The sequence below is a fragment of the Amblyraja radiata genome, chromosome 18 (genome assembly GCF_010909765.2).
Source record: "Amblyraja radiata isolate CabotCenter1 chromosome 18, sAmbRad1.1.pri, whole genome shotgun sequence".
Classification (NCBI taxonomy): domain Eukaryota; kingdom Metazoa; phylum Chordata; class Chondrichthyes; order Rajiformes; family Rajidae; genus Amblyraja; species Amblyraja radiata.
The window spans coordinates 7,156,184-7,176,969 of record NC_045973.1 but is presented as its reverse complement, the minus strand read 5'-3'; the positions used below and the strand labels follow the sequence as shown (position 1 = coordinate 7,176,969).

Here is a 20,786-nt window from a genome sequence, read left to right as displayed (position 1 = left end):
TTTACAGGTGCCCTCCTCTAAATTCTTACATTTGCAGGTGCCCTCCTCTAATTCAACATTTGCAGGTGCCCTCCTCTAAATCCCATTACAGGTGCCCTTCCCTAATTCACCATTTAAATATAAATTAGATAATATTATTTTATTATCTGATAATAATAATCTGATAAGAATTAGTAGAGATTCGGGTCGAGACCCTTCTTCAGACTGTGTATGTGTGTGTGTGTGTGTATATGTGTGTGTGTGTGTGTGTGTGTATGTATGTGTGTATATATATGTGTATATACACACACACAAACACTGAACATATATATAGGAAGTAACTGCAGAGGCTAGTTTAAACCGAAGGATAGAAAGAGAGGGAATGTTGCAACGGGCTGCCTGAAGTTAGTTCAGACGACCAATAAATCCCAATTGACCAGATTTGGGAATTCCCTCGCTCCCATATATCAGGACAAGTTGTACCAAATAAAACTGAAGATGTAGTCAATCCGACTGCTGAAAAAAACCCCTATAAAGTGCAAATTCAGTTCAGTTCCGTTTAGTTTATTGTCACGTGTACTGAGGTACAGTGAAAAGCTTTTGTTGAGTGCTATCCAGCCAGCGGGAAGATAATACACAATAGCAATTTAGCCATTTACATTGTATTGATACTTCGGGAAGTGATTCAAAGAGTTTGTGGCCATGTTGGCCGGTATGGGCAAGTTGGGCCGAAGGGCCTGTTTCCACACTGTATCACTCTGTGACTCTCTATGACATTACATGAGCAACATGAAACTGAGTGAAAATGCAAGCTGTTTGATCACAAAGCCGACTCTACACTTTATCTTGGTCTTATCAGTCTGCTGTATGTTTTAGATGACATTTCTGGAGGATTGCACCACAAGTAAGCCTTCAAGGTGCGATTTGCTAGTCCAGGGGTGGGGAACCTTTTCATGTTGGAATGCCGCATTAAGTTAGCTGTAATCTAACAAGGCCGCATCCAAGAAACTTCAATTAGATATACTTCAAAATGTACATTATTTTGTTAAAATAGCCCTCATGACTTACTAATGTTTTAATTGTGGCCGTCAGTCGGGGAGGATTATTTCTCTTTTACTCTTTGGTATTTTAAATACGTTCATTGTAAGATTAAAATAAAAATGATAAAAGACGAACAGAAACATATTAATAAAAATAAAAGGATTTGTTCTACAAAATTTGGATCCATTCAAAAGGCCGCACTTAATGGCCGCATGTGGCCTCAAGGCCACAGGTTCCCCATCCCAGTGCTAGTCCTTGTTTTGTGTAGAGTTACTTAGTTGGAGGAAGCGCTATCCTGAAACAGAATGTTTAAAATGGAGGCCATTGTCTAATGGAGTGAACTTAACCCATTAGCCGATGAAAGGTATTCGGAGTGCTGCAGACTAAATATTTAGCTTTGTGATCCTGAGGGCATTGGGCCAGGAAGGGGATGAAAAACTCTGCAACAAAAGCTTGCCGATCTTATCAACAACTGGTGTGGTCTCATCCCAAGTCTAAAAAAGGTAATGTGAGGATACTCACAGGAAGCCACTGTTTTATTTTGCTCAGAGGACAAGGTTTCTATTAAAAACATCATTCTGAATACATCTGTGACCAACTAAAGAGTTAATCAGCAACATTCATCCGAAGATTAGATTGCAGCATTCAAATAAACGCTTTGTCCTGCATGTTGGAGTTATTCATTACACTAGAGCATGTCGCTTGTAACTTTCATCCGCATAAATAAATGTCTCGGATTGTTGGCTTGCTCTCAAGAATTCGACTGCAGCGTTATGAATCTGGAGTTTGTGGGATATGGTTTCTGACTGGACATCATTTTTTTGCCTTTCACTCTTGCTCCCATGTGGTCTCCTTAAAGCTCGTGAAATGGAGCGTTGCTGTGAAAACATGACAGGTCTCAAATAGGTTCAACCTGCTGCGCTGGGAATGGTTTCCCTGTCTAGAGCACATGTGGTGGTGAAGTGCCGAACGTTGACTACGCAAGCGTTCCATTGACAGAAACGAACAGAGATATCGACGGCCCATTCCCCCCCCCCCCCCCCCCCTCGAACTTACACGGCAACCACACGCGCAGATGTAAAAGTAGGCATTTAAAATAAAGGTAGTTAAAAATGCTGGAGAAACTCAGCGGTGAGGCAGCGTCTATGGAGCGAAGGAAATAGGCGACGTTTCGGGTCGCCTCCCACATAAAACCAGCTAAAGAACACTAACACATACATTTAACACATACTATTAAAACAACAAAGAAGGAAGGGACAGATAGACTATTGGCGATGCAGCCAATGCTGGCGCCACCCAGTGGTCAAGGAGGTAGATAGCTGTTCAGGACTGTCGTCTGGTTGTGGTAGGATGGTTCAGTTGCCTGATAACAGCTGGGAAGACACCGGGATAGGGTGACGTTTCGGGTGGAAAACCCTTCTTCGGAAGGTGATGTCATGTGTCCTAGAATTTAGGAGATTGAGGGGGGATCTTATAGAAGCGTACAAAATTCTTAAGGAGTTGGACAGGCTAGATGCAGGAAGATTTCCCCTCTATCCTTAAGCTGTGACCCCTTGTCCTGGCATTCCCCAACATCGGGAACAATCGGAGAAATCCTTTAGGACCGAGATGAGAAAAACATTTTTCACACAGAGAGTGGTGAGTCTCTTTAAGAGGGAGTTAGATATTTAAGAGAGAGTTAGATGTGGCCCTTGTGGCTAAAGGGATCAGGGGGTATGGAGAGAAGGCAGGTACAGGATACTGAGTTGGATGATCAGCCATGATCATGTTGAATGGCGGTGCAGGCTCGAAGGGCCGAATGGCCTACTCCTGCACCTATTTTCTATGTTTCTATGTGTCACCTATCATGAAATGTCACCGATTCCTTTTCTCCAGCGATGCTGACTGACCCGCTGGGTCACTTTCAGTCCAATTTAGTTTATTGTCACGTGTACCGAGCTACAGTGAAAAACTTTTGTTGCGTACTAACCAGTTAGCAGAAAGACAATACATGATTACAATCGAGCCATTTACAGTGTACAGATACACGATAAAGGAATGCCGTTTAGTGCAAGGTAAAGCCATCGATGTCCGATCAAGGATAGGCTGAGGGTCACCAATGAGGTAGATAGTAGTTTAACACCGCTCTCTAGTATTGGTAGGACGGTTCAGTTGCCTGATAACAGCTGGGAAGAAACCGTCTCTGAATCTGGAGGTGTGCGTTTTCACACCTCTGTACCTTTTACCTGATGGGAGAGGGGAGAAGAGGGAGTGGCCGGGGTACGACTCGTCCTGGATTATGCTGGGAAAAAGCGTTTCACTGCACCTCAGTCCACGCGACATTGAACTGAACTGAACTGAACTGGCTGCCTTCCCGAGACCGTGTGAGGTGTCACTTCCCTTTGGGCCTTTAAGCCCACATTTCTCTGTATCCTGCCCATTTCTAAATCCCCTCTGCACAAGTTTGTTCCTCTGACTCTGAGACGCTGTTCCCGGCCTCAACTTGTTCGCTGACAACACTGCGTTCATTCAACAGAGCCCCAATCCCTTGGATTAGTTTCCAAAACGCCTGCCACACTGCTTTCCTGTTCTCTTGTAAAGATTTGGCTGACATTTATTGCCAAATCCTAACGGCCCTCCGAAAGTGGTCAGGCACACTTTGCAACCGCTGACTGGCTTATTGAGCCATGAACAATAAATTGCATCGGTTTGAAAGCGCATGTGGGCCGATCTGTAGAAGGGTGGCTTGTTTGATGTTCTGCTGTACACGGAACACAACATGCTCAGAATACAATGGAGAATTGGGTGCGTGCAATATGTAAAAAAAAGTCCAGGGCCACCACCGATTTCCCGGCAACTGGTGGTCTGGCACCTCCTTGAACCGGACTAAATGACCAGAGCGCACTTGAAATCCCCTCCCGGAAGTCACCCCCCCCACCCCCACCCCCCTCCCGAAAATAGAAACATAGAAAATAGTTAAAGTTCAAGTGAGTTTATTGTCATGTGTTCCTGTATAGTACAATGAAATTCTTGCTTTGCTTCAGCACACAGAACATAGTAGGCATTTACTACAAAACAGATCAGTGTGTCCATATACCGTAATATAAATATATACACACATGAATAAATAAACTGATAAAGTGCAAATAACAGAAAATGGGTTATTAATAATCAGAGTTTTGTCCGAGCCAGGTTTAATAGCCTGATGGCTGTGGGGAAGTAGCTATTACTGAACCTGGTTGTTGCAGTCTTCAGGCTCCTGTACCTTCTACCTGAAGGTAGCAGGGTAAACGGGTAATAGGTGCAGGAGTAGGCCATTCAGCCCTTCGAGCCTGCACCGCCATTCAATATGATCATGGCTGATCATCCAACTCAGTATCCTGTACCTGCCTTCTCTCCATACACCCTGATCCCTTTAGCCACAAGGGCCACATCTAACGCCCTCTTAAATATAGCCAATGAACTGGCCTCAACCACCCTCTGTGGCAGAGAATTCCACAGATTCACCACTCTCTGTGTGAAAAAAAAAATTCTCATCTCGGTCCTAAAATACTTCCCCCTTATCCTCAAACTGTGACCCCTTGTTGTGGATGCCTAGGCCGGGTGAGGCAGCCGATCTCAACCTCATCGGGACTTCAGCGGCAGTTCGGCGGGTGGTATTTGCCCCCCTGTGGCCGGGGCTTTGGAACATCCGCCCCAGCAGATCCGTTCCCATTGCCGAATTCCGAGGCCGACGTCGGTATCTCGACCCCTCGGCGGCCTTGGCGGAAGGTTCCGGTACCGCTGGACGCCTCTCGGAGGCCGTGACCTCTGCCGGATCGGCAGAATGGGTAATCCAGAAATGGTCAGGAACCAAGGGAGCAGATAATCGGTGGCGGACATAGTTGTTATTGCGTTCGACACACACGTGGCGTAAAACGGCAGCAAGAAATTCATTGTCCCAGTTCATATCCGTTGCCTGCGACAAATGAAGGACTTTTGTATTCAACCCTTTGCCGTCTCAAGTGGAGAAGGTAGACAATAAATGCTGGAGAAACTCAACGGGTGAGGCAGCATCTATGGAGCGAAGGAATCGGTGACGTTTCGGGTCGAAAAGTCACCTATTCCTTCGCTCCATAGATGCTGCCTCACCCGTTGAGTTTCTCCAGCATTTTTTGTCTACCTACAAAAATATTCAAATAGTTTTACAAATAAAAACAAGTGATTAACAAGTGATAAATCGGACAGGACATGTTCGGAAACGAGCAAAAGCTTTGAAAAGCTAAATTTTCAGTAAAACGATCTTTTCTGAAAAGGATGGTAAATATTTGGAACTTTCCACCAGTACGCGATGGAAAAAAAGGGGTATTTTGAGAGACTGAGCTGCAATGATTTAAACAACATCGGGAGGAGATATGTGGGTTGTTTCTGCAGCTCATCCTTGACGCAATGGATTTAAAGCCAGAACTGAGCTGCATCCCTTATAAATCTTCGGCCTTGCTCCAGTAATAGCCTGATATCTTGTAGACATCAACATGTAAAGCTGTATCTAAAGCTGCAATAAGTCATTTAGACCTTGAAACGTGTGGACAAACGAGATCGCATGCACAATTGGTTTTATGCTCACAGAATTGTAAACTCAAAATTAAAAACTTTATTCTTGATACTGCAATCTCTGTCTGGCCTGCACCAACATTCGCAAATTTGGTAGTGCAAGCCCACCGCCGGTTTTCCGGCACCCACGGTTGCAGAGCCTTTCTGGATTATCTGCATTGCCGGACCAGCAGAGGTCACGGCCCCCGAGAGGAGTCCAACGGTACCGGAATGTTCCGCCAAGGGGCCGAGACACCGGCCCGCAAAGTCGGCCTGGGAAGTCGGCAATGGGAACGGATCTGCCGGCTCTGGCAGGGCCGGAGTTCCAGAGCCCCGGCCGCAGGGGGGCAAATTCCACCCGCCGATCGGCCGCGGAAGTCCCGATGTGGTCGAGATTGGCCGCCTCAGCCGGCCTGAGCGACACATTTTGGGGGGGATCTTTGAGGGGTCGGATTTCAAGTGCAATCGACAATAGACAATAGGTGCATGAGTAGGCCATTCAGCCCTTCGAGCCAGCACCGCCATTCAATGTGATCATGGCTGATCATCCATGTTCCTGCCTGCTCCCCATCTCCCCTGACTCCGCTCTCTTTAAGAGCCCTATCTAGCTCTCTCTTGAAAGTATCCACAGAACCTGCCTCCACCACCCTCTGAGGCAGAGAATTCCACAGACTCACAACTCTTTGTGAGAAAAAGTGTTTCCTCGTCTCCGTTCTCTCACGATTTTGTCTGGATCAAAGGAAGCACTAGACGATGGACAGTGGGCCTGGGTTGTTATGGTTACCTGGGACAACACTCACTCGCGTCCACGTGGCATCTTAGTGCGGTAGAAGATCTCAAGCAAGGAGATCATTAGGAAAACTAATGGAAATAGTTGCAAGCTTGAGAGACGGGATGGTTGAAAGGTTGAGCACGAGGAAGCATTTTTGAAAGTGTTCTTCAATCTAAAAAAATGTTAAAGGTTATATTTATATTCTGTATCTGCCACTATTTTGGATGATCAGCCATGATCATATTGAATGGCGGTGCTGGCTCGAAGGGCCAAATGGCCTACTCCCATTTTCTATGTTTCTATGTTTCTATTTGTGGAATGAAAGGGGAAAATTGGAATATTGGGGTTATAGTAGTGTATATGTATGGTTGATGGTTGGCATGGACTTGCTGGGCCGAAGGGCCTCTTTCCGTGCTGTATCTCTCCATGACTGGTATCATGATAGCATTTAATGCAGGGACTATAACAACATTTAAGAGATTTGGACAGGTACATGGATAGGAAAGGGTTAGGGGGATATGGGCCAAACACGGGCAGGTGAGACTAGTGTCGAGTCTCTTGCCCAGAGTAGCGGAATTGAGAACCAGAGGACATATTTTATAGTGAAGGGGGAAAGATTTTATAGGAACCTGAGGGGTAACTTTTTCACGCAAAGGGTGGTGGGTGTATGGAACAAGCTGCCAGAGGAGGTAAGTGAGGCTGGGACTATCGCAACGTTTAAGAAACAGTTAGACGGGTCGATGGATAGGAAAGGTTTAGAGGAATATTGGCCAAGCGCAGGCAGATGGGACTAGCATAGATGGGACATCCTGGTCGGCGAGGGCAGGTTCATAAGTGCTAGGAGTAGAATTAGGCCATTCGGCCCATCAAGTCTACTCCACCATTCAATCATGGCTGATCTTTCTCTCCCACCTAACCCCTAATTCTCCTGTCTTCTCCCCATAACCTCTGACACTAATCAAGAATCTGTCTATCTCTGCCTTAAATATATCCACTGACTTTTCCCCCACAGTTGTCTGTGGCAAAGAATTTCACAGATTCCACACCCTCTGACTGGACACATTCCTCCTCATCTCCTTCCAAAAGGAACGTCCTTTAATTGTGAGGCTATGACTTCAGAATTAAAGGGCAGATGGGGCTCGTCAGCCTGGGAAGGCAGTCCATCTAGGAGAGGGAAAACTCTGATTTAAAACCTCCACTGGCTTGTGGCCATATCCAGTCATGGAAAAGGCTCCAGGAGTAAACCTCAAGAAAATCCGGAGTCGGAGCCCCTGAGGCAGTTTGTCGTTGTCTACAACCTCGCTCTGGCAGCTCCCGCGACGGCGCTGGTGCCAAACTGTAACGGCCCTGCTGTTCCTTTGGATCGATCAGCGACATGGAGAGGGGGGACGTGCTGCATGGGCAGCAGCCTGTCCTCCATATGACATCGCCCAGGCTTGCATCCGACCAGGATGCATCATCCACGGTCAGTCATGACCGAGGGGGGCCTACTATAATACCTCTAGTCCTGGACTCTCTCACTAGTGGAAACACCTCTCCACATCCACGCTATCCAAGTTGGGCTGAAGTGCCTGTTTCCACGCTGTGTGACTCGATGACTAAACCTGTGTTTTTCATCAGGTGTTCAGGATGTCACTACAAAACAAGCCTGAGAAGTGAGATAAGATACTTCCTCCCTTTGTTATTCAGGCCTGTCACCAATGTGTACCAACAGGAACAACACTTGCTGAAGGAAGCTTGTTGGATTCTCAGTGGAGTACGAGTATATCTGGACAATGGATAATATCAAACGGAACGCAAACTCTGAGTGACTCATTAACCTATTGTGCATATGTGGGAAGGAACTGCAGATGCCGGTTTAAACCGAAGATAGACACAAGAAGCTGGAGTAACTCAGCGGGACAGGCAGCATCTCTGGAGAGAAGGAACGGGTGACGTTTTGGGTCGAGGCCCATCTTCAGACTGTCCGAAGACTGAAGAAGTCACCCATTCCTTCTCTCCAGAGATACCGCCTGTCCCGCTGAGTTACTCCAGATTTTTGTGTCTGATTTTACTTCGGAGTCACGTGAGTGACTACGTGAAGAACCCCGCCAGGATGCATGCGTGTCATATCGCTACACGCATTGCGAAACGTCAGGCGGGGTGGAACGACGTTCCCCCGCAGCGGCAGTTTTAAAAAGCCGGAACCAGCAGGTAAGAGTTACTCTGCGGTCTTTTTGTGTGTTTCCTATACCAACTTACAGGTGGGAAGCATGGACAAGTCTAAGAAAGCAACAAGGGCTGCGACAAAGCTGGTGGGGGAGGACCGCGGAGTAGGCGGGCAGCCGGCAGCGGCCAGCGGCACTTGAATCACCGATAATGGGGTCAGCTGTGCCCGATGTCGCCTCCGCACCGGCCAGATCCACTCCGCGGCCGGGCGGTAAGGCAAGACAAAAAACTAACAAAGTCGTGGACTCAGAGGAGTCCGACTTTGAACAACCGCGGGCGGCCAGCGACCGTGAGCGCTGGAGCCGGATGGAGCGGTGTGTGGAGCATTTGCTCCAACGTGACAGGCTTAGCACGTTTAAGGGTCATGTTGATGCTTTGGCACCGACCGTGCAAGAGCTGGCTGCTCTTGAAAAGGAGGCGCAGTCGTCTTTCTTACAGTTTGGCTTTCTTCCCAACCAATTGTTCAAGCGCTTTTGATTGCAACATGCGCCTTAATTTAGTTCAACAAAGAAACTGACAAGTTACTCAAGAACCTGGAGATGGAGATGGAGTCGAGTCACTGGGGGCTCTATGGAAAACCCACAGCAGCACCTCTTGTAGGGCTGCACAGTGCTTCTCCCTCATCAGAGGGGAGCACTGGGGGTCAGTACTGGGCTGATCCTGAAGAAGGGTTCACAGAAGAAAAATCAAGTGTGCAGGGGATGCAGGAACGAGAAAATCTGCTGGACATGGTGTCCAACATCATACAGCCAGACCAGACTGGCCAAAACCTGGAGCAAAAGCTTGCTGCCAGTATAGACTATATGTCTTTTAACCAGCTACAAGAACAGGCTGTATTGGACACCACGTCAAGACACCTGGCACCGGGCAACTGTATATCCCTGAATGTTCCAGTAGTCAATACTTGTATATGGAAACATATTGGAATAGGAGTTAGAGGCATGGATGTCAAACTCCAAAAGGTATTAAAACTCCTAACAGCAGGGATAACAGCATTCGCCCGCACAGTGGATGAGAAGGACATGTCCCAGGACCAACAGGATGCACTGGCATTGCTTTGCAACACTCAATACGAGATAAATAGCATCAGGAAGAATGCCATCCGACCCACTTTAAATCTGAAATTCGCGGGTCTGTGCAAACCTGGGAACATAAAACCACCAATACTACTATTTGGAGGTAACCTATCGAAGCAAGTCAAGGAGCTCGATGAGGAAGCAAAAACCCTGGGACTCATAAAAGGGACTTCATCAAAAACCCACTACAGCCACAGACAGCATCCCTATGCACCCACCAGTAGAACAAGACCGACTGGTGAAAGCTCGAAGGTTTGGTACACCAAACATGAGTCTTTTTTAGGCCATGGCCCAGGCCGGCCTTCTTGGAAGATACGCGAACCTCCAACATCAACCAAACCACAAACCCACACACCACCGCCTCAACATCAACGAAGGATTTACAAAAAGAAGTAAACCTGCCACTGGTAACTATGGAGGTAGGTGGGTCTGGTTCCCTACAAAATACAGGGAGCATGGAGGTTGGGGGGAGATTACACTCCTTTCTGGATGCATGGAGCATGTTAACTACCGATACTTATATTTTAAGCAGTATCCAGGGATATACAATAGAATTTATACACAAGTACAGCCCTCCAGTTCAACATATACCGAACCGAATGTTCGTACTTTCTGGTAAAGAGAAATCAGAAGCGCATGCTGAACTGGAGCGGCTTTACGCAAAAGGTGTAATTGAAAAATCCCAACACGAACCGCTAGAATTCGTGTCCAATATATTTACCAAAAACAAAAAAGATGGTGGTTGTCGCATCATCATAGATCTGACCAAATTGAATACATTTGTACAATATATTCATTTTAAAATGGAAACCTTTGTTACTGCTAAACAATTGATTTCCAAAGGTTACTTCATGGCCAGCATCGATTTAAAAGATGCTTACTATTCAGTGCCTATACGAGGTGACCACAGATGTTTCTTAAAATTCAACTGGATGGGACAACCTTGGCAGTATAGAGCGCTGCCAAATGGTTTAACATCAGCCCCCAGACTGTTCACAAAAATTTTGAAACCAGCCCTAGCGTTTCTACGGAAACGAAAACACATGGTCATGGCATATCTAGGTGACATACTTATTGTGGGCAAAATTTTGGAATTGGCCAAACAAACTGTAACAGCCACAAAAAAGTTATTTGAAAAACTGGGGTTTATTAATAATGGATGGGATTTATATAGCGCCTTTCTAATACTCAAGGCGCTTTACATCGCATTATTCATTCACTCCTCAGTCACACTCGGTGGTGGTAAGCTACTTCTGTAGCCACAGCTGCCCTGGGGCAGACTGACGGAAGCGTGGCTGCCAATCTGCGCCTACGGCCCCTCCGACCACCACCAATCACTCACACACATTCACACACATTCACACACAGGCAAAGGTGGGTGAAGTGTCTTGCCCAAGGACACAACGACAGTATGCACTCCAAGCGGGATTCGAACCGGCTACCTTCCGGTTGCCAGCCGAACACTTAGCCCATTGTGCCATCTGTCGTCCCATTATTATCCATCCAGTTAAATCTAAATTAATGCCTTCCACTACAATGGACTATTTGGGGTTCACCATTGACTCAGTTCACATGTCGGTGACTTTGCCAAAGGGAAAGGCTATAGACTTAATAGAGGCTTGCAATAACCTCATTGACATCAGTAAACCATCCATCAGATTGGTAGCAAAAGTAATTGGCAAAATGGTGGCTGCCTTTCCAGCCACACAATTTGGACCTTTACATTACCAAAATTTACAGAGAGCAAAAATACAATCACTCAAAATCAATGCTGGTCATTTTGACAGACCAATGAAGCTACCAATCAAAGCTATAATGGAACTAAAATGGTGGATAGATAACATTTGACTTTGTTTCAATCCAATCATTATCAGGAACCCTTCAATGGTGCTACAAACTGATGCCAGTGCACTTGGTTGGGGTGCCACCAATTCCATCTCCAGCTGTGGAGGTAGATGGACTGCTCAGGAGGCATCATTATTACTCACACTGGGCATAAACTACCTGGAAATGTTGGGTGCATTCTATGGCCTAAAGTCATATTGTATTGGGTCATATCACCAGCATGTTAGACTACAGATTGACAATACCACCGTGGTAGCATATATCAACCACATGGGTGGAAACAAATCAACATCATGTGACAATCTGGCTAATACAATTTGGCAGTGGTGTATCCAGAGAGATATTTGGATATCAGCCACTTACCTACCAGGTAAACTAAATTTAGTGGCAGACACCAGGTCACACAAATTTAATGAAAACACCGAATGGATGTTGAATAAAAAAGTATTTGCTGATATTACAGCACGATATGGAACACCAGATATCGATCTATTCGCATCCAGGCTTAATCACCAGTTATCAAATTATGTTTATGGGAACCAGACCCTGGGGCAGCGGCGACAGATGCATTTTCGCTGCATTGGGGGAAATTGTTTATTTATGCATTCCCTCCTTTCTGCCTCATCAGTCGGGTATTAAGGAAAATACAGCAGGACTCTGCGTCTGGTATTTTGATAGTACCCGATTGGCCTACTCAACCATGGTTCCCAGTGATACTGAACATGGTATTAGAACCATGTATCACCATCCCGAATAGACCAGACTTGTTGGTTCATCCCGTAACAAGGGATAGCCACCCATGCCATAACTATTTGAATTTATTAATTTGTAGAGTTTAAAAATACCACTACTACAGCTGGGACTGACGGACCGAACAGTGAACATGATTTCGGCGGCCCAAAGACAGTCCACCAAAAAACAGTATCTGGTCTATATCAGGAAGTGGGAGATGTATTGTAACAAAAACAGCATCACCTACAGAGATATGAACATCCCGTCTGTTCTGGAATACCTGGCAGGCCTCCATTATGATGAGGGGCTCAGTTATAGTGCCATCAACTGCGCCAGAAGTGCCTTATCAACTTATCTATGGCAAGGAACAGAGCGTCACTCTGTTGGAACTCACCCACTGGTAACAGAACTTATGAGGGGAATTTTTAATACCAATCCCCCAAGAACCAGGTACTCCCAAATATGGGATGTGAGTATTGTCCTGAAGATGCTCAGGAATTGGTCTCCAGCAACAGCTCTGACCCTACATAGACTGACATTAAAAACAGTCATGCTAATGGCATTGGTCACGGCACAGAGGGTACAGTCATTACATAAATTAAGACTGGACAACATGACTTCTTCATCTGAAAATATTATGTTTCATATTTATGAATTAGTAAAGCAGAACAGACAGGGATCAGCGGGCCTCAATATACAATTTAGGTCTTACCTAACAGATGACCGTCTCTGTATAGTAAGACATTTGTCGTAATACATGGAGAAAACGTAAATCATCAGAGGCAATGAGAAGGCACTTTTAGTCAGCCATAAGCAACCACACAAAAGAGTGACGGTCCAGACCATCTCAAGATGGCTGAAACAGGTTCTAACACAGGCTGGGGTGGATACTAATATTTTAAAATCTCATTCCACCAGGGCTGCAGCTACATCGGCAGCTATGCAGTTGGATGTACCAATGGACCAAATCCTCAAGGCAGCAGGATGGTCAGGGGAAAAAACATTCCAACTATTTTATAATAAACCAGTCATGAAACCTGGAACGTTTGCAGAAACAATTTTAAGTTCTGTAATTTAATTTACCCCATAAATAGGGGTTATAATTTGTGTTAATAAATTTCATGGATTTTGATGTCGGATTCATGTCTAAATTATGTTGACACAATTCCTCCTACAGTCATTAAGGCAGATGTGATGCATGGACACGTTTCCACGGCATGAAATCACAGAGCTTTGAAATCTTCACGTAGTCACTCACGTGACTCCGAAGTAAAATAGTAAGATTAAACGAGAACTTACCAGTTCGAAGTTTGATAATTATTTTATGAGGAGTACGTTGAGGGAATACGTGCCCTCCGCTCCCACCCTTGATCATATACTCAACTGGTATCTCTTCTCTAATCTTACTATGTTTAAGTCATTACAGTTATCTGTGATTTCACACCGCTGCTTTGAAGAATGACACGCATGCGTCCTAGCGGGGTTCTTCACGTATTCCCTCAACGTACTCCTCATAAAATAATGATCAAACTTCGAACTGGTAAGTTCGAAGTTTAATCTTACTATTTTATTTGCGTTTTTGTTTGTTTAAGGAGTCTGAACCACAACAGAATGGGTGACGTTTCGGGTTGAGACCCTTCTACAGACTGGTTAAGGATAAGGGAAACGAGAGATGTTGACTGTAATGTGGAGATATAAAGAACAATGAATGAAAGATGCAGAAAAGTAAAGTTGGTAAAGGAAACAGGCCATTGTTAGCTGTTTGTGGGGTGAAAACGAGAAGCTGGTGCGACTTGGGTGTGGGAGGGATAGAGAGAGAGGGAATGCCGGGGCTACCTGAAGTGAGAGAAATCAATATTCATACCACTGGGCTGTAAGCTGCCCAAGTGAAATATGAGATGCTGTTCCTCCAATTTGTGTTTAGCCTCACTCTGACAATGGAAGCCAAGGACACAAAGGTCTGTGTGGGACGTGCTATTTGGATCAGCCACTCTTGGATGAACATCAGGTTTAACAGAATGTCATTGTACATTAAAATATAGTTGGAAAAAGATGTGGAGGCGGGTGGGGTGAAAGGTGAGGACCAGGGTAACTCTATCCTTGTTCGGTAAACAAGTGGGATCAAGAGAAGATATCTGGAATCAAGGGATATAGGGAAAAAGCAGGTAAGGGGCACTGATTTTGGATGGATGATCAGCCATGATCGAAGGGTCGAATGGCCTTCTCCAGCAGCTATGTTCTATGTTTCTATGTCACATAACTATCTTCTCCAGAGATACTGCCTGACCCGCTGAGTTACTCCAGCACTTTGGGTCATTTTAGGTATTCAGATTCAGGGACAGTTTCTTCCCAGCTGTTATCAGGCAACTGAACCATCCTACCACAACCAGAGAGCAGTCCTGAACTACTATCTACCTCTTTGATGTCCCCTGGACTATCCTTGATCGAACTGTGCTGGCTTTACCTTGCACTAAACGTTATTCCCTTATCATGTATCTGTACACAGTAAGTGGCTCGGTTGTAATCATGTATTGCCTTTCTGCTGGCTGGATAGCACGCAACGAAAAGGTACTGTACTTCGGTACACGTGACAATAAACTAAACTAAACTATTAACTAACATCCAGAGATGCTGACTGTCCCGCTGAGTCACTCCAGCTTTTGGTGTCGATCTTCAAAAACGTTAAAAGTTGCCATGGCTGAGCTTCTGCTGTGAGTAATGAATGTGTTGGGATTGAAGCACTTTGTTGCCCTTGGTGCCTGAGGATTGATTCATGATTGAGAAGGAGCAGTGATCTTGCCTTGTGTTAACTAATAGCTTTGTTGGTTCAGTTTGCTGAATCATGAAAGAGAATAAATTGTTTAAGGAACAATTTATCTTCTTGTTTACTTCACTTTAACTCCACCTAGTTTAGTGGCACTTAAATAATTAACACTTCGGAGCATGCTTCCAATACTAAACGGAACCATTTACCCTCACAATTCCTCCATAGGTTTAAGGAGAAAAGATTTAATAGGAATCTGAGGGATAACCTTTTTCACTTCTTAGGTGGATGTATGGAACGAACTGCCAGAGGAGGTAGTTGAGGCTGGGACTATCCCAACGTTTAAGAAACAGTAAAGGGCCCGTCCCACCAGCATGCGATTGCATGCGTCTAGCGCGACCAAACATGGTCGCTTGATGCATAAGGCCGCGCGGGGCCGGTCCCACTTCGAACCGCGGAGGCGTATGGAGTTGTGCGGGGCTTTTACCTACCTTTAGACAGGTACAAGGATAGGACAGGTTTGGAGGGATATGGACCAAGCGCGGGCAGGTTGGACAAGTGTAGCTTGGGCCGAAGGGCCTGTTTTCACGCTGTATCACTCTATAACTCTAAGGAGATTGTTTTAATGTTACTCAAGACAATAGATGTGATTAATCAAAAGCAAAATTATGTATGCGTGTTAAATTACCATGTGAAAATGTTTCCAAAATTAGTTTGTGCAATGGCACAGTGGGATGAAGTTGAAGGGTCCTGACCCGAAACGTCATCTGTCCATGTCCGACAATAGACAATACTTTCAGGAGTAGGCCATTTGGCCCTTCAAGCCAGCACTGCCATTTAATGTGATCATGGCTGATCATCCACAATCAGTACCAGAGATGCTGCCTGACCCGTAGAGCTACTCCTGCACTTTGTGTCCTTTTTGGGATAAAGTGGTATTCAGAAGAGAGATACCAAGAGGACAAGGGGTGAAAATGTTGCTATTAACGTGAAGCAAAAAACATCAAATTAGTAGTTTATAATTTTGAATGTTACATTCTTCAAAGGTTTCTCTTCTTCTAGTGTATGGTGTGCACAGCTTAAAGTTGTAGGACAACTTGTTCTATTTGATCTTATTTGATTGTGCATGCCAGGTTGATTGCATTCGTCAAAACAGGGCGGACCACGTGAAGGTTGCAATCTCCCACCCCTTCAAAGGTTTGAAACAGCGATTCATTTTAGACCAAGTATCTAACTTGATAGTTTTCCATTACTTTCTATCTCTCTTTACTTGACACAATTAATCGGTACGAACCTTGGACATGATGTAAATGAAAAAAGAGTTCAAAATTAGCACTTCATCGTTCTTCCAGTAAACAGCGATGTGACGTGCAGGAAGGAACTGCAGATGCTGGTTTACACCGAAGATGGACACAAAATGCTGGAGTAACTCAGCAGGACGGGCAGCAGTGATGTGACGGGTCAAGAACCTTCTTCTGACAGTCCGAAGAAGGTCTGAGGAAGAGCCTCGACCTGAAACGTCACCCATTCCTTCTCTGTATAAAGGCAAGATTCAGCTTCTCTGGGGAAGCTTTTCAGCATTTTCAGGCACCATCATTGGAAACATTCATTGCAATATTTTGTTAAGAAATCAGCTGCCACATTCATAGTGACTACCTGTGTGCGTCGACTGCCTATTTTCTAATAAGGTGCGTTAATCTGTTGCCACAAGTGGACTGGAATGATTCCCTTTGTTTCACCTGGGATTGTGGGTGTGCCTAGAACAGCACAGCACAAGATCAGGCCCTTCGGCCCGCAATGTCTGTGCCGAGCATGATGTCAAGACCGTCACTTATCCACCTGCACATTCACACACTCTCGCTCTGTCTGCATATTTTGAATTGAATACTTTATTGTCACATGGGACAAGCCACAGTGAGGTTCTTTGCTTGCGTGCCCAAGGTATACAAATAGTTGCCACATAAAGGGCGCTGAGAAAGTTACAAAGTATCCCTGTGCCAGGTGCCCCTTTGTTCTCCCCCCTCCTTCATTGTTCATTGTTCATCCCCCCCTCGCCCCCACCCTCGCAGCCCCCCCCTCCCTCCCCCACCCCCCCCCCCCCCCCCCCTCCGGGTCCTCCTTTGTTCCTTCCCCCAGCAGTGACGTCCTCACTTCCAAAGGGTCCGTTCTCTTCCATCGGCCGGCGCCACCACCATTTTAGGCTCGACCTCCACGATGTTACCCACCCCCCCCCCCCCAAACTGGTATTGGCTTTCAGATTTCAACACTTGCGTCTGAAGAATAGTCTCGACCCGAAAAGTCACCCATTCCTTCTCTCCAGAGATGTTGCCTGTCCCGCTGAGTTACTCCAGCATTTTGTGTCCACCTTCGGTTTAAACCAGCATCTGCAATTCCTTGTGCAAGAAAGAACTGCAGACGCTGGTTTAAATCGAAGGTAGACTCGAAATACTGGAGTAACTCAGCGGGTGAGGCAGCATCTCTGGGCTGGAGTAACTCCAGAGATGCTGCCTCACCTGCCGAGTTACTCCGGCATTTTGTGTCTATCTGCAAGCAATTCCTTCCTACACATAACAAATGCCTTAAGGCCAATCAATGGTCAGTGGTTTCTTTATTGTCGCGCGTACCAGGTGGAGTGAAATATATTTTGTGCATACAGATCCGCAAGGCTATGCCCGTACATAAACTATCGCCCCAGTCAGTACAGTATGTACAGGACAGCCCACTGAGTCTATATGCCAGAGGTGCCATTTAGGTGCTGGACTAACTCAGCGGGTCAACCAACGTCTCTGGAAAAGCATGGATTGGGGAAGTTTGTGTATTTTAGCAGAACCTGCAGTTCTTTGTTTCTACAAACACAAATAAACGCCTTGTTTGGTGCCTAGAAGAAATATCTGCTCCTTCCTTTATCAAGAATCTATCAATCTCTGTGTTGTACCACAATAGACACTAGGTGCAGGAGTAGGCCATTCGGCCCTTCGAGCCAGATGGGATCATGGCTGATCATCCCCAATCGGTACCCCGTTCCTGCCTTCTCCTCATATCCCCTGACTCCGCTATCTTTAAGAGCCCTATCTAGCTCTTTCTTGAAAGTATCCAGAGAACCGGCCTCCACCGCCCTCGGAGGCAGAGAATTCCACAGACTCACAACTCTCTGTGTGGAAAAGGTGTCTCATCTCATCTCATTCTAGTGTGAGAAAGAACTGCAGATGCTGGATAAAATCGAAGGGAGACACAAAATACTGGAGTAACTCAGTGGGTGAGGCAGCATCTATGATCACTGGATTAGTGCCATCTCCTATGAAGACAGGGTTTCCAGTTGTCGATGGCCAAACCTACGTCAGGATTACTGTTTAAGAAGGAACTGCAGATGCTGGAAAATCGAAGGTAGCCAAAAATGCTGGAGAAACTCAGCTGGGTGCAGCAGCATCTATGGAGCGAAGGAAATAGGCAACGTTTCGGCACGAAACGTTGCCTATTTCCTTCGCTCCATAGATGCTGCTGCACCCGCTGAGTTTCTCCAGCATTTTTGTCTACTCAGGGTTACTGTCGGTGTGAGAAGCAGAGAAGAGCAACAAAGACTCCAAACCTTTAGCTTTTGCTTCGAGTCATTGTCTTGTGAAATCTCTGGAGCATCTTTCTCAATTAGTTGAAACAACGTCACACAGAGAAAGACTGACGGAGTTTAAATTGTTACCTGTGGTACAAGCAGGGAACGGTCGGTGCCATTTGTAGCATTTACAGGGCCACAGAGTCTTGCATTTGCCATGGCTTTTGTGGAAAACATTCTTGCAACTTGGGTAACTCCTGCTTTTTGTAACAATCTTCTTGTAACGTTGCCAGTCCCTATCAGAGATATATAGTGTATTTCTGCAGCATTAGCTGCTAATGATGTATTTAAAGCTCTTCGTATTTGGTATAATAAGCTAAGGTTCGGAGGGTGGCTCAGCTGGTGGTGCTGCTGCCTCCACACAGCACCAGAGACCCGGGATACAGCACCTGAACTCGGGGACCATGTGTGCGTGGAGTTTGCAAGATCTCCGAAGTGACCAGGTGAGTTTCTTCCAGTTACCTCCGACACCTCAAAAGACGTGCGATTTTGTCGGCTAATTGGCCCTCTGTGAATTGCCTCTCGTGTGTACGGAATGAATGGGGAAAATGGGAAAAATAGACAATAGGTGCAGGAGTAGGCCATTTGGCCCTTTGAGCCAGCACCGCCATTCAATGTGATCATGGCTGATCATCCCCAATCAGTACCCCGTTCCTGCCTTCTCCCCATATCCCTTGACTCTGCTATTTTTAAGAGCCCTATCTAGCTCTCTCTTGAAAGCATCCAGAGAACCTGCCTCCACCGCCCTCTGAGGCAGAGAATTCCACAGACTCACCACTCTCTGTGAGAAAAAGTGTTTCCTCGTCTCCGTTCTAAATGGCTTACTCCTTATTCTTAAACTGTGGCCCCTGGTTCTGGACTCCCCCAACATCGGGAACATGTTTCCTGCCTCTAGCCTGTCCAAGCCCTTAATAATCTTAACAAAATGGGATAATGTACTGTTAATGGGTAGACAAAAATGCTGGAGAAACTCAGCGAGTGAGGCAGCATCTACTGAGCGAAGGAAATTGGCAACGTTTCGGGTCGAGATCCTCCTTCGCTCCATAGATGCTGCCTCACTCGTTGAATTTCTCCAGCATTTTTGTCTACCTTCGATTTTCCAGCATCTGCCGTTCCTTCTTAAACTGCTGTTAATGGGTGATCAATATAAGAAGGAAGTGCTGGTTTAAACCGAAGATAGGCACCAAAATGTTGGAGTAACTCAGCGGGATTACCGAAACGTCACACATTCCTTCTCTCCAGAAATGCTGCCTGTCCCGCTGAGTAACTACAGCATTATGCATCTATCGATGGATGATCAGTGTTTGGCGTGGAATCAATAAGGCGTGTTCACGTGCTGTATTTGTAAACTAAACTAAGCTTATGAAGAAGGGTTTCGGCCCGAAACGTCACCTATTCCTTCGCTCCATAGATGCTGCCTCACCCGCTGAGTTTCTCCAGCATTTTTATCTACCTAAGCTAATGAATAATTACGCGCTTCACATTGTGCTTCAGTTAGGAGCCTCAGTGCGCTGGAAGTAATTGGTGTTTGATTTCTATTAGGGTCCATTGTAAAACACTCAGGGCCAAATCATTGCTTTACTATGGGGGATGTAATCGCAGGGGACAGACTTCTGACCGACATACACTACAAACCAACTGACTCACATGGCTATCTGGACTACACGTCTTCCCACCCTGCCCCCTGTAAAGACTCCATCCCCTACTCTCAATTCCTCCGCTTACGCTGCATTTGTTCCCAGGATGAGACGTTCCACACCAGGGCATCGGAAATTTCCTCGTTCTTCAAGGAACGGGGATTCCCCTCCGCCACCATAGATGAGGCTCACACCAGGGTCTCTTCCATACCCCACAACACTGCTCTCTCTCCCCATCCCCGCACTCGCAACAAGGGCAGAGTCCCCCTAGTCCTCACCTTTCACCCCACCAGCCGGCAAATACAACAAATAATCCTCCGCCATTTCCGCCACCTCCAACGTGACCCCACCACTCGCCACATCTTCCCATCTCCCCCTATGTCTGCCTTCCGCAAAGACCGCTCCCTCCGCAACTCCCTTGTCAATTCTTCCCTTCCCTCCCGTACCACCCCCTCCCCGGGCACTTTCCGTTGCAACCGCAAGAAATGCAACACCTGTCCCTTCACCTCCCCCCTCGACTCCATTCAAGGACCCAAGCAGTCGTTCCAGGTGCGACAGAGGTTCACCTGTATCT

General features: G+C 46.1%; 1 protein-coding gene across 4 annotated transcripts in view; it reads left to right on the top strand.

Moving 5' to 3' along the window:
* Positions 1-20,786, top strand: part of magi1 (membrane associated guanylate kinase, WW and PDZ domain containing 1) — a 335,163-nt gene that overhangs the window by 96,870 nt on the left and 217,507 nt on the right. The gene's annotated exons all lie outside the window — the stretch shown is intronic.